General features: G+C 46.4%; 1 protein-coding gene and 1 long non-coding RNA gene across 3 annotated transcripts in view; one reads left to right on the plus strand and one right to left on the minus strand.

The window, feature by feature from the left end:
- LOC308558602 overlaps positions 1 to 5,000 on the plus strand; it is an 81,588-nt gene extending 76,588 nt beyond the window's left edge. Inside the window, exon 3 of the long non-coding RNA XR_013999034.1 lies at positions 3,992 to 5,000. This is a non-coding gene — a long non-coding RNA (uncharacterized lncRNA). The remainder of the gene's footprint in view (positions 1 to 3,991) is intronic.
- Positions 1 to 11,994, minus strand: part of TRAF3IP2 (TRAF3 interacting protein 2) — a 37,764-nt gene extending 25,770 nt beyond the window's left edge. The window contains exon 1 of one of the 2 annotated variants that reach the window (XM_081140494.1): positions 11,808 to 11,994. The gene's annotated coding sequence lies outside the window, so the exon portion shown is untranslated. Of the gene's footprint in view, positions 1 to 1,905; positions 1,995 to 11,807 lie in introns of those variants that run through there. The other variant, XM_081140493.1, reaches the window with a different exon arrangement.
- Between the last annotated feature and the right edge of the window lie 1,641 nt (positions 11,995 to 13,635).

Consider the following 13,635-nt stretch of genomic DNA (forward strand, 5'->3'; position numbering starts at 1 on the left):
TGACCTTAAGGGACCTCATTCAAGATATGGTTTAAATTAACAGTAGTGTGACACCAAAGTGCTTGTAGAGCTCCAATCACATAAAGTTGTTTACTTACCCTCCAGGCAAAGGCACTCATACTTATTAAGATATTTTTATCTGGAAGGCAATTCAAAGAATGTGACTGGACCATCATGTGGCAGACAGCACAAGGGGAAGACACAGATGAAAATCAAAGGCCAAGGACTGAGGAAACAGAACTTAGTCCTGATGTGGGCTGCTTCTTGTGTGCTTCTAGATGTTTAAACCGCATGGAGGAAACACAAGACATTGCTACATTGCTTGTCTTTGAGGATGGAATTAAGCTGGGGGAGAGATGTGAGAGGGAGAGTTTCCACCTTTTATTATTATTATTATTATTATTATTATTATTATTATTATTAGAGAGAGTAGAAGGGAAGGGGGGGAGAGAGAGCGAAACATTGATGTGAGAGAGACACATTGATTGGTTGGGATTAAACCTGCAACCCAGGTACCAGGCAGTGAACCTGCAACCCTTCAGTGCAAGGGCGGGTGCTCTAACCACGGAGCCACGCTGGCCAGGGCAGGTTTCACCTTTTAAACTCTAAAAATTTTGCTGTCTGTCTATTGCCTAATCAAAAAAAACACACCAAAAAACAAAAAACAAAAGCTTATGTTTAAAAGCACTGAAAAAAGGTCATAGTGACATTTTCCACTTAACAACTATAGGTTGTTTAGAGGATTAATTTCCTCTGGCACTATGCCTGCGATGAAGACAGCCATGACCATCTGGTTTGTGATGTGCCGGCTGAACTAGCAAGTTTGCTAAACTAGCCTTTAGCCCATAGACCATGTAGCCCACAGCCAGGTAATACTGGTTTTATCTATAGAAAGAGAACCCTTAATCAACATAACAGGATGAGACGAGGCCCCAGGAGCCTAGGCTCCAGGGGAAGGAAGACAGCATGGGAGTGACTGGGGGTCTGCAGAAGGCTCCAGAGCAGGTGTAGTGAGAGGGAAGGAGGGAGTGAGAAACAAAAATCCCAGAGGTTTGTCCGATGCATCCCTTGCACAGGGCATATCTCAGATACCATGCAGAGAAAGGGGCAAGTGCCAGCAGTGGTGAATTTTTAAAAATATGTTTGTATTGATTTCAGAGAGAGGAAGGGAGAGGGAGAGATCGAAGCATCAATGATGAGAGAGTCATTCATCGGTAGCCTCCTGCACACCCCATGCTGGGGACTGGGCCCGCAACCACCAGGAATCGAACGGCGATCTCCTGAATCACAGGTTGACGCTCAACTGCTGAGCCACGCTGGCTGGGTGGTGGTGGGTTGTTAAATTCATAGTTTGGATCCACGTAGAATTTCAACCACAAACATTTACTGAGGGCTCACTGTGCCTAAACCACAGTGTACATCAACTATTGTTCTAAGACAAGTTTTGAAAAATATGAATTCACTGTCTCTGGAGCCCTGTGTTCAACCCAATGGCAACACGACAGCAAGCATTTTAAAATGCTCCCCCGCGGAGCAGAGGTGGGGCCAGCACTTTCCTACCAAATCTATCTTCACTGCCTCCAGAAAGATAAGTCACTTTGCCTCTCCACTGCCTGCCAAATGAATGCTAACACTTCTCTTTACCTGCACTTGGTAACAAATTCACCCGTGGGCTACAAACAACCTTTGTCCTATTTTCTGGCACAACAGAAAACATCAGCCTCTCACTCTCGGCTGGCCCGCCCTCCCTGCCTCAGTCTCCTCTTTCCCACTGTCTCTTTTATGGGCTGCTCTCCAGGCTGTGTGTGTCCCTGCCCCTGAGAAAAGGGACCTCATCACCTAAATTGATTAGGAACTGACCAAAACCACACATATTTCAACTATTTATGATTTGTAAATGCTCACCATGCTTTTCCTTTCTTTTTTACAATTTTCCTACAGCTATGAAACTGGATATTCCATTCAATGTGCTCTTCAGCTGGTCAGGAAACACAAACATTTTCTGAAGGGCTGGCTGAGTGTGTGTAATCTCCTGCTGGCATCTGTGGGCCCACAGCTGAACAGGAGAGCAAAGAGGCACGGAGTGAGCCAAATAGCAAGAAGACTGAATTCTGTCAACTCTTTCTTGTTAGTCGGATTCTCTTTCATCACCCACGCTTCAGGCACCACTGTTTACATTCTCCCTGGGTTTTCAAACATGAATACCTTAGAAGTGCTTCCCTAAACAACAACCAAAAAAAATTGCAAATTCTGCTTTTCTAGATGAGGAGCCTTTAGGGATTTGGAGGGAGCTAATAAAAAAGGTGACAAGTGCCGACATCTCACAACTGGAAATCTGAGGCCCATCATGTGGTGGGAATTCTACAGTTAAAACTGGTTTGAAAGGAACAAAGGGCCTCTTGGATGGAAGTAAATAAACCTGCATGGTAATGAGCAGCCTCCCAGCAGAGCTATGGGATTAGTAATCCTGAAAAAAAAAAGGACCCTGATGTTTTAAACATGTCACCATCAAATATTCAAACAGCAAATAGTTACTGAACCCTCCTATGTGTCCAACTCTATGCTGGGTGTCCTCCTTAGGCACAAGCTTTATTAAAAATTTTTTTACAACAGGTAATACCTACAACTGATACAAAATTCAAGAGTACAAATGGGTATACAGTGAAAGGTAGTAAAAATTATTTATAAAGAAATATAAAACATTCCTATCTTCAAGTTGCTTGTGATTCAAACCAACAGGAAATCAAAGGTCCTACCTCAGGGCCTTTGCACTTGTTTCTGCTTCCTGGAACACTCTTCCCCCACATATCTGAATGGCTTTCTTTCTTTCTCCTTCAGGTCTTGACTAAACTGTCACTTTCTCAGTGAGGTCTTCCTGGTTGCCCTCTCTAAATTTTTTACATGCCCCTCTCACTCTCTCTCACTCCTGCTTTACTGTTCTCTCTAGCAATTATCATCATCTTATATACTACAAAATGTGTATTATAAATAAAATATCTAATACATTCTTTGTTTATTGTCATCCCCCTTCCTCTCCCCATCCCCCAAACTTAAAGTTCACGAGGGTGTGGTTTTTAACTGCTCTATGCACAGCTATATTCTCAGCACCTAGAACTGTACCTGGCACATAGTAGGTGCTCAATAAATATTCGTTGAATGAATCAATGATTGATGCCTGTTTCAAAGAGGCAACAGATCCATGTAGCTGGCAGGATCACTGACAGTGAGACTGTCAGGCTCCATGAGAGGTAGCAGAGAGTATTTGGTGCATCAAGTCCTCAGAGTTTGTCAAATTATACCACAGGCACACTTCCCTTTTCCTCTCTCTTCCTCTCTAATATTTATTAAGTGCCTACTCAGTGTCAGTGGGCCTGGGCCATGCCTAAGAGGTCCCACTCATGGGCAGAGTTGATCACAACCCTACTTGCAGAATAAAGGTGATTCTGCCACCCAAGGTGATTGGAGCATGTAACGGCAAGGCAGCTGGTCTAGTTATGTAGCCTCAGAGCTTTGCCCAGAACAGCAGAGGGTGGGACCTACATGCACCTTGGGCCTCTCCCAGCCCTAGACCCTCCTGAGAGTGTCACATGGAACAATTACACAAAAATGCCACATCACAGGACCATGGCAGATTAATGGGTTGTGTTGTGGTTCTAGCTCTTGGCAGTTTTTTTATTTTTTAAATTTATTTTTATTTTTATTGATTTCAGAGAGAGGAAGGGAAAGGGAGAGAGAGAAACATCAATGATGAGAGAATCATTGATCTGCTGCCTCCTGCACGCCCCCTGCCGGGGACTGAGCCAGCAACCCGCACATGTGCCCTGACCGGGAATCGAACCTCAACCTCCTAGATCATAGGTTGATGCTCAACGGCTGAGCCATGCCAGCTGGGAGCTAATGTCAATATTGTAAAAATGCTACAAGTTAAAAAAAAAATCACTCAGTATCTCACCACTTCTAACCATTGCCATTTTTCCCTGTTTTATTCCAGAACTTTTCCATATGATGTCCATCCACACGGTTATAACCCTGGCATGGCCTGTGCTCCAGTCCCCAAGAAAGATGACACTTGGATTAAAGTGGAAAAGCCCTGTTTTCTAGCTGTGACCTAGAAGAGAAGGCTCTCACCCCTGAGGGGGACAGAAGATTTGCTAGCCAGGACCCTGCGAGCCCCAGTGCCGGCACTGCCCTGGACAGGCTCATAAGCACAAATGAATGCTTAGCTCCAAGCTCCAGAAGCCTGGGAGAAGCAGAGGCCTGTCAGGCCTGGAGATCATGTTTGCCTCACTGCGGCAAATCCCTGCGGGGCAGGGGGAGGCTGGAGGTCAACGGAACCCAAAGCAGTTTCTGGATCAGAATCTCTGAGCCCACAACCCAGGTGCCCAGGCCCCACACCCAGAGATTCTGAGGTGGGGGCAGAGCTCCTGTGTATTTTTGTTTGAGTCTACCGGCAAACAGGTTCTTCTACACCTTGAAAAGCGGAGTGTAATCTGTACAATTTGGCAGTAACTATTTGAAAAGCTTGTGCCCTTTCACCTAGTAATTTCACTTCTAAGAATTTCCTCTTCAGTGATATGTGCATGTCATGTGAAACGGATCGGCTGCGAGGACAGGCGATGGAGCAGTGTTTATAACAGCAAAGGCTAGAAACCAGCCACATGGCCGAAAAGGGTCTGATGTTTCAAACTGTGGTCCAGATGAAAAGTCTGTCTTTTCAAAAAGACTGAGGAAATTCTGTGTGAACGGATGTGGAACTATCTCCAAGATTTATTGTGAAGTTAAAAAAAGTGAAGAACATGAAAACACAGAGTATGCTGGCCTTTGTGCCATCTGAGACTATTTGTGCACACCGTCTCGTTGGAAACCCTGAACAGTGGCTGCCTCTGAAGAGGAACTGGCTGGCTGGGAACAGGGGCAGGAGGGGGACTTGCTTTTCAGAGCATTTTATACCTTTTAAATGTTGTACCGAGTGCCTATGTATCTACTTAAAAGATTTTTTTAAAAAAAGGAAAACCTGCACTAGTGATTCTGATGTTCACAAATATTAAGAACCAATGAGAACGAGGCACTCCTGAGACCACCCGGGAGAGAAGGAACATGTCCCTGGGTGGGAATGGAGTGGGCACAATGCAGGCCAGTCCCAAGTGCACACAGCTAGGCTGAAACAGTTGTGTGTGGGAGTCTGGTTCTGACTCACTCTGATCTGACCCAACAGACACTAGTTTCCTTCTCTGGAATCTCACTGCCCTTTGGGCTGTGAGCTGTGCTTCTGGCCCTTGGATTCTGACCCCACCTTTCTTCAAATCCCTCTGTCAGTTTTCTCTGCCCAAGTCTCTCTTTGGCTTCCCTTCGGCCTCAGGTCTGAGACCTTTTCTTAGCTACTCTACTCTACCCTGGAGTGGCCTGGTTTTGCAGATAAGATCTTACTCAGATGGCAGCAGATCTGACATCCCATGTGACAATGCTCCCTGGTGTCCCATTCAGGGAATTTTCCATTCTCTCTCTCCTCCCTCCCTCCTTCTCCCTCCCAGTCAACTCCCCTGAGCTGCTTCCAACTCTTTGCTCATGTCTGTTCCCGGCACCCTTTTTCTGCTTCAGCACACCCTGACTTAAATGATCAGTTTCTTGAAACAGACCGTTAGTCAGCACAGCGCTACATTTCTGATCTCACGGTTCATCAAAAAGCTCCTTTCCTCCCATCCTCCCACCTTCCTTTCTCATGTCCACGAGGCCCCACTTGGCCTGAGTGGGGAAAAAGTCGTGCACATTCACAGTTAACCGTGGCTGCTGTCTCCCAGATGGGCTCATCCTGATCAACACATAATTCTAGAATGTGGGGAAATATGCAGCATTTCAACGCACAGGCTCCAGATTCAAAGCCCCTAGGTTTAAATTATTTCCCTGCCAGCTATATGATTGGATATGTGAACTTGAGAAATTTACTTCATTTCTCTGGGCCTCATTTTTCTCCTCTGTAAAATGGGAAAAACAACACTTGCCCCCTAGGCATTTATGAGGATAGAAGATGTAAATAAAGTGCTGACTTGTACATAAAGGGCCTGAACCATATCAAGCCTTATTTTATGAAAAAATAAAAAGGTTATTTTGTTATTATTTTTACAACAAGTGATTTGGCTTTGGAGCTCTTTCTAGACTCTGTTCACTGATTTTATACCTGGATGCTAACAGTAGTATATGAACCTGATGTTTGGAGACTTATCTTTTTAACCAACATGTGTATTTCTGGCACATTTGATACATATTTCATTTGGTCCTTGAAACAAGATGGGCCATGGGCAGTGTACTCGGTATCACTTTACCATTCCTGTGTCGCAAAGGCCGACACATTAAATAGCTTTTCCAAGTCAAAGCTGAATCTAGTCTATAGATCTAACTCTTTCCATTAAAGTCATAGAGATCGGGGGTTGGCAATTTTTTTCTGTAAGGGCCCAGATAGTAAGTAGTCCACCCTTTGTGGACCACATATGTCTCATACTTTGCTTTTTGAGGTTTGTTTTTAAACAATGCTTTGAAAAGATAAAAACCATTCTTAACAATGTGCCATATATAAATGACCATGGGCCACCTTTGGCCTGAGGGCTGTAATTTACCAAGTTCTGATACAGATTATGCTGTTAAATCAAAATACAAACCTAATGTAATATATATACTTAAGAAACCTTACACTTTGTTAGTAATAATTGTTTATATTCATTGAATATTTACTATGCACCAAATACTTTTCCAAGTGTTTTACATGTATTAACTTATTTCATCCTCACAGCCACTCTATTTGGTAGGTGCTATTATTGTCAGCCCCCTTTTACAGATGGGGAAACTGAGGCACGGAGAGGTTAAGTAACTTTCCCAAGGTCACATGGCCAGCAAGTAGCATAAATAGGATTCAAATGCAAGCAGTTTAGTACCAGGGCCTGTGCATTTAACCATTTTCTATCTCATTTGGAAGCATTAACTTACATCTGGTGGGGAGAAAGGGGATGGGATGGGGAGCTTCTGGAATGTGTTTTAGAACCATTCACCCTGAAGGTGAGGAGGTGTGGATACAGCCCACCCGTGTCACAGAATGAGTCGCCAGGCTGGAAACCGGTGGTGGCTTTCCTTCATGCCGTGACAACAGAGGATATGGATGAGGCTGCACAGGCATCTTGATTGGAGAAAAGCACTTCATTGGATCTCATTAAATTTTAATCATAAACTGAATTCAAAATAAATTGAAAACTGGTTGACAGAGCACAAACAAAGGGTGATGATAAATGGTGATGCATCTAGAGAGGGGATATCTTCCAGGGGACGCCTCTGAGGCAAGGACGGATGGGATTTAATGAAGGTGTTATGTCCCCGGAAGAAGACAAATAGCAGAGCAAGAAACAGAGGAAAGGCAGGAGTGAGCAGCCTGAGTAATTAATAAAGCACATCACCAGCTCCAAGCAATCAAGGCTTGCTGTTGTTCACCAACTGCTTAGATTTTTTTTTAAGTATTCTTTGGGTCAACAATAGGGTTGGAGAGCCCTAGACACATAGCATGAATATTTCAGGTGGACTTTAAAAATAAATATATAAATTTACAGCTAGGAAGATCCTCAGATCCAATTACAGGTACTTTCAATTACAGATGCTCAAGGTCTTACTCCATTCCCCAAGGAATCGTTTTCTTATGTCTAAAAGTCATGGATTAAAAAAAAAAAAAAATCTTTAAACTCATTAATGCTCTTTGTTTACTGTCCAAATGCGTGCAAACTTTCACAACATCCGTTTGCTTAGTGGAAGCTGGTTTTGAGTGAACTGTTTGGCTCAGGCTCAAATTCCAGTGAATAAATACTTCCAAGTTTACTTGCAGAATTTCCCAGACAGAACAGTTCTTCCATTGGGTTTGCCAGAGGATTAGAAGCAGTGGTGAGCCCTGAAGACCAGGGAACATTTGCTGGCCCTCGTTCATACCCTGCACAGTACGACTCACGTCAGGCTAACGGCAGCACAGCACGACCCAGCCTGATCTGAAGCCCGTGCTGGACCTCCTCCGAGTGTTAAACAAGGAGGCGACGTCCTAACGAGAACGCGCGGTCTATGCCACGTTGGACACTGGCAATACACATTTAGACAGCGACCTCAAAACAGCCCATGGGGTGTTTATTTGTTTGTTTGCGTGTTTCAGATAAGATTTCTCTGCACACACATTTGTGATTCTTAATTCAGTTCAGGACCCAGAGTGAAGGAGAAGAAGGGGTGGAAAGGAAAAATCAGGAGAGAAAGAAGGGATGGAAAGGAAGGCAGGATGGGAGAAGTGAGAAGCAAGGAAAGTGGAGAAACCTTGAAGAAAATTTTTAAAAATTTGCCCTTTCTTGGTGTAGGAGAGACTTATTTAAATTGTGATTTTTATGTATTTGTGGATGTGAGAAGGGGCACTTGGAAGGAAAGGGAAAGAACGAATGCAGGTGAAAGGCCAGGGTGTCATAGGCAAGCTGGTAAGCCAGGACCAGTCTGAGCAGACGTCACAGAGGGGAAGCAAGTTCAGGGATGGAGGGAGACGTGGGGACCCTGGTAGGGGAAGAAGGAAAACATGGGAAACCTGAGCACAGGAAAACCATGAGGCAGGGAAGGGCCAAGTTTCCTTAATCAACCCAGGAACTGCTGAGACCCCAGCCAGCCTAGGTCTGTGGGGTGGAAGGAAGGGGAGCATGCAGGCTGGAGGGCTTGTCAGTCCCAAATAGCTTGATTTCAGCTGCCTTAGCAGGGAAGCAAGCCAAACTGGCATAGCTCGAAGGGTCACAAGGGGGATAAAAGCCTACCCTCTTCCCCTGGCCAGTTTATAACTTCTGATCTCCAGCAAGGTCTGTGTACACATCTGCACACAACAGAGCACACGTGTGCGCGCGCACACACACACATAGGCACAGACACAGACCGAGTGGAGCAGTCAGACATGGAAGCACATGTGGCCGAGTAGGAGGCCTGCTGAGCAAGAGACACAAAGAATGTTGGAGGGAGAAAGGACAGCATGGGTTTCATGAACTAAAAATATCTTGGTGACAATGCACTGGGAAGAAATGAGAGAGGCCGGGGGGGGGGGGGGGGGGGGGGGGGGGAGCTTCTTGATTCCAATCCTCAGATGCTTTCACACTAAAGAAGCAGGATTGTTTTGATAAGGAAATGTGATCAAACATTAGGGGTCATTTCGTGGGATCTGAAAGGAATTTAAAGTGTAATGTGCCTCGTCGGTGTTCTTTTCTGCATCAGTTGCCTAATCTAAAATTGCCTGCAGCAGAAAAACGATCCGAATTCAAGATATTTCTGAGATTTTGACTCTACAACGTGTGAAAAAACCTAGATTTCATTTAGACAAACTACCCCCATAATCTATCTTTCTGAGTGTCTGTAAAGAATGCTTGCAAATATGACTGCCCTCTCCTCTTCCTTTTATTTTTATTTTTTATGAGCTTAATTTTTTATTTTTATTTATTTACTTTTAAAATGGATTTGAGAGACAGAGAGAGGGAGCGAGAGAAACATGAATGTGAGAAAAACATTGATCAGCTGCCTCCCTCACACATCCCGACTGAGGACAGATCTACAACCTGAGCATGTACACAGACTGGGAATCGGACTGCCACCTTTTGGTACATAGGACAACGCTCCAACCAACTGAGCCACACCAGCCAGGGCATTTTAAAGTGACTAACTCCTTAATCCTGAGAGGAGAGCCTTAAACCTTTTCTGCCTTTGCACCCTCCAGAATCTGCGTGTCCCTGAGTTAAGAACCTGTTCCCTGATATGCTGGTTCACTGCCCAGACTTCACTTCAGGTCAGCCAGCCCTGCACACTGAGCAGGGCAGCTACGGCACTGTCCAGCTCATCATGCTCCATTCTGGAAGGACTTGGAGCCGCAACACCAGATTAAGAATAACTGTGGGTGGTCTCTCGGCATCAAAACGAGGCTGGCAGCTGAACAACAGTTAGCGTGATTTCAGATAATGAAGCATCATTACTTGAAAATAAAGTCAGTAACTCATCACAAGGGAAATATCTTGAAATTCCAGACTTCTCATTCCAGGGGGATAGGGAGAGCCATCTACAAACATGATGAGGACCATACCAGGGCCTCCCTATTCCACAGGAACAGTTTAGCAATACCAGCAGCCCTGAGTCAGCCCACCCGTCAGCCAAGGCCTGTCTGAACTATACTGACGGAGAGAAATTGCCCAAAAGAAACAACAGCGACAACAAAAAAGCAGAGGTTTGGAAAAGGTTAAGGATTCTGTGTGTCTGCCGTCTAACAATGTGTCCGATCATAGTCGCCCTTACGCGGTATCAGGACGTACTTCACAGCTTCCTTTCAGCTCCCAGGAGAGGCCCCCCACAGGTCACTGGCCTGGCGGAGGAGCGGTTTCCAGCTCCAGCTAAGTCAGTAACTCAGCCTTCCGGAGCCAGGCTTGTCTGCCAGCTCTCTGGGCAAGTGTACAGGACAGTTCTTCCTGCGTAGCCCAAATGGGGCAAGAACTAATTCAAGAACCCCCCTGATCTCTCTTATTTAGCTAGAGCCAGTAATTATGCCTAAATTCCAGGCAGCCCTCCTGCAGAGACATGTAGCTGCCCAGCTTTCCCCCAGCCTTAGGCCCAGACGATACCGTTTTACCTTTTGCCTTGAGAGCAGATGAGCGAAACAGAAATAATAGCAGCTTACATGAAAGGCTCTTAAGCACCTATGAGCTGTTTGATAGTATACTGGGGGCCAGGGGGTCAAAAAGGGTTAAGAAACCTCCTTTTCCTGCAGGGACTAACCATCTAGCAGCAGGAGGTAAAATTAATATATTTGAAGAATCAGTAAACAAAAGAAGTCTTCTAAGACCACCCATTACGGCTCCCCTCTGGACTCCCATTACCCTAGACTTATTTTGTTAGAAAGGAATTTAGACAAAATCATGTTAGTTCACCACCGCCACCCCTCAGCCCCACACATTTTATTGATGAAGAAATCCAGGCCTAGGGAAACCAAAGGGAATTGCCGAAGTCTCAGAGCCAGCGAGAAGTGGAGTGAGAACTTGAAACCAAGTTTCTTGTCCTCTTATTATTACTATTATTATTTGATCTCTTTTTTCTGCTCATTTAAAAATATCCCCCAATTCTAAGAGACCATCTTGAACTTAAAAGACACGTGAAGCTTGATTACTTTCTAAGCTAAAGCAATAGCATTTCCCCCTTGTTTTTCCCCTCAAGGCTCTGTCCAGTGCCAGCAAAAGCCTGGGCTGCTGGAGGGGAGGAGGGCAGCCGGGAGCCAGCACGGAGCTGAGCTGAATTTCAGGCCCAAGGATGTCGTGTTAATTTTCCCCCTGCGTGAAACAGGGATCGAGACAACTTGGGCGTTCGCCTTCCACCCCTGCCACTGACGCGTCCCGGGGCCGGGAGCCAAACACTGACTCTCTGCCAGCCCGGCTCCCTCCGCGGAGAAGTGGGGCTGGAATCTTCACGAAACGCGTGGGACCGCTGAGTACGCGGCACGGCTCCCAGGCGGCTGCGAGCCGTCCCCGACCGGGCCGTGGGTGCTTCCCTTCCCCGAGCGCTGCTCTCCCCTCGCCCGGCTGAAACACTCCACCGCCGCCACTTTCCCACGGCGGAAACTCCGCTGTCGCCGCCTCGGCCCGCGCTGGTTTCCGCACAAACACGTTCAAGGTGGGGAGCGGGAGGGGGGAAGGAAGGCAGCGCGTTTGGGTAAAGGAGAAAACAGGCTGTTCTGAAAGTGGGTCAGTGGTTCAGGAGTCCGGCCAGGCGGGCGACGGGTCTGAGCCACGTACCTGAGCCGCGGGCGGCGCGCTGGCCGCAGGGGGGTCGCGCTCGCCGGGTCCCGCGCCGCGCCGCGCCGCGCCGCTCCGCTCGGGTCGCCCGCGCCCTCCGCGCGCTCCAGGCCCAGGTGAGCGGCGGGACCGGCTCCGCAGCAGGAAGTGGACGCCGTATGCAAATTTCTACCGAGGCTACGAAGCCTCGGCGCGGAAACCTCCCTGCGGGCAGTGAATCAACAGCCGAGGAGTCACTTTATGTCTTAAAACAGAAACCTCCTTCATTCACTAGAAAAGGCCACCGACCAATTAGGCTGCAATTTTGTTTCCACCGCCCCGCGAAGCCGCTGCTGGGAACGTCCCGGCGACCCCGGACCTCGGCGCCCGCGCGGCACCCCGGCCCGAGCGGGCCTGGGGAGGGGACTGAACCCGGGCGTCAAAATCGGTTCTTCATTAGCAGCTCAGAGGAGGAGATCGGGGTCAGAGGGTGGGGAGAGGATAGAGCAAGAGCTGCTTAATATTTCTAACCGTGTAAAACATCCTTTGCTGCGCTTAACCCATCCCTGGGAGCACGCGCACGTACGCAGACCCCTATACACACACGCACATACACAAACACACCCGCACAAATACACAAGGTCTGCCCCATTGACAGGCATGAAAAAAGGACTGCTTTTTAAATTTTTAATGCTCACCCAAGGATATGTTTTCATTGATTTTAGAGAGAGAGAGGAAGAGAGAGAGAGAAACATTGATGTGAGAGGGAAACAGTGTTTGTTTGCCTCCGGTACCTGCCCTCATGGGGGATCGAACCTGCAACTTTTTAGTGTACAGGATGATGGTCCAATCAACTGAGCCATCCCGTCAGGGAGAAAAAAAATGACTGCTTTTAAGAAAACACAGCCCTGGCTGGGTAGCTCGGTTGGTTAGAGCATGGTCCTGATACACCAAGGTTGTGGGTTCGATCCCAGGTTAGGGCGTATACAGAATCAACCAATGAATGTATAAATAAGTGGAACAACAAATCGATGTTTCTCTCTAAGATCAATAAGTAAATAATAAAACACACACACATATTCATGAGCATTTTTCATGACTGCAAGTTTAGTTTTTCCTCCCGTCTCCTTATTTAATTAGTAGCCTACAGAATTTATTGCCTAAGGAGATGATGGAGACAGGATGACTTGGGGCAGCAGCTTGTGGTGGAAGCTGTGGTGGCCGGAGCTCTAGAGTGAGAGGGATCTGGTGAGAGCTCAGTTACTCCACTGGACAGCTGGGACCACATCTGAGTCCTCAGCGGGCACACTGTGCTCCTAGTGCTGGCCTTGCCTGCCTGTGGGCTGGCTGTCTCTCCACCCTTGGGCAGGAGACAGGCCCCAGAGCATTCCCAGCCAGACTGCCAGGTTCTGCTCAAGTGGACCATGCGAAACAGGTTGTTCTACATTCTACAAGCCAAGGGAATACTGCTTGTTTTTAAAACAGCATGTACACGTTGTTCATGTTTTGATATATCCTTACAATGGAATACTACACAGCTGTTAAAAATCATAAATATTTATTTATGTATATGTTTCATTCTACAAACTAACATGGAAAAGTGAATATTATTTAATAAAAAACATGATCTCGTTTTTGCCAATATATATGACAGATAAACACATATTCATAAATATCTAGATTTGTTTGTTTACCACTGGTCCCAGCACCTAGCTAACACACTGCCCAGAACATAGTAGGCAATCCCTATATATCTGTCAAATGACCAAAAATGACAGAATGCATGCCCTACTGTTAAGTGGTCATTGCCTCCAGGGAATGGGATTGATGGGACTGAATGAGAATGGAT

This window comes from Miniopterus schreibersii (genome assembly GCF_964146895.1).
Source record: "Miniopterus schreibersii genome assembly, chromosome: 6".
NCBI lineage: Eukaryota > Metazoa > Chordata > Mammalia > Chiroptera > Miniopteridae > Miniopterus > Miniopterus schreibersii.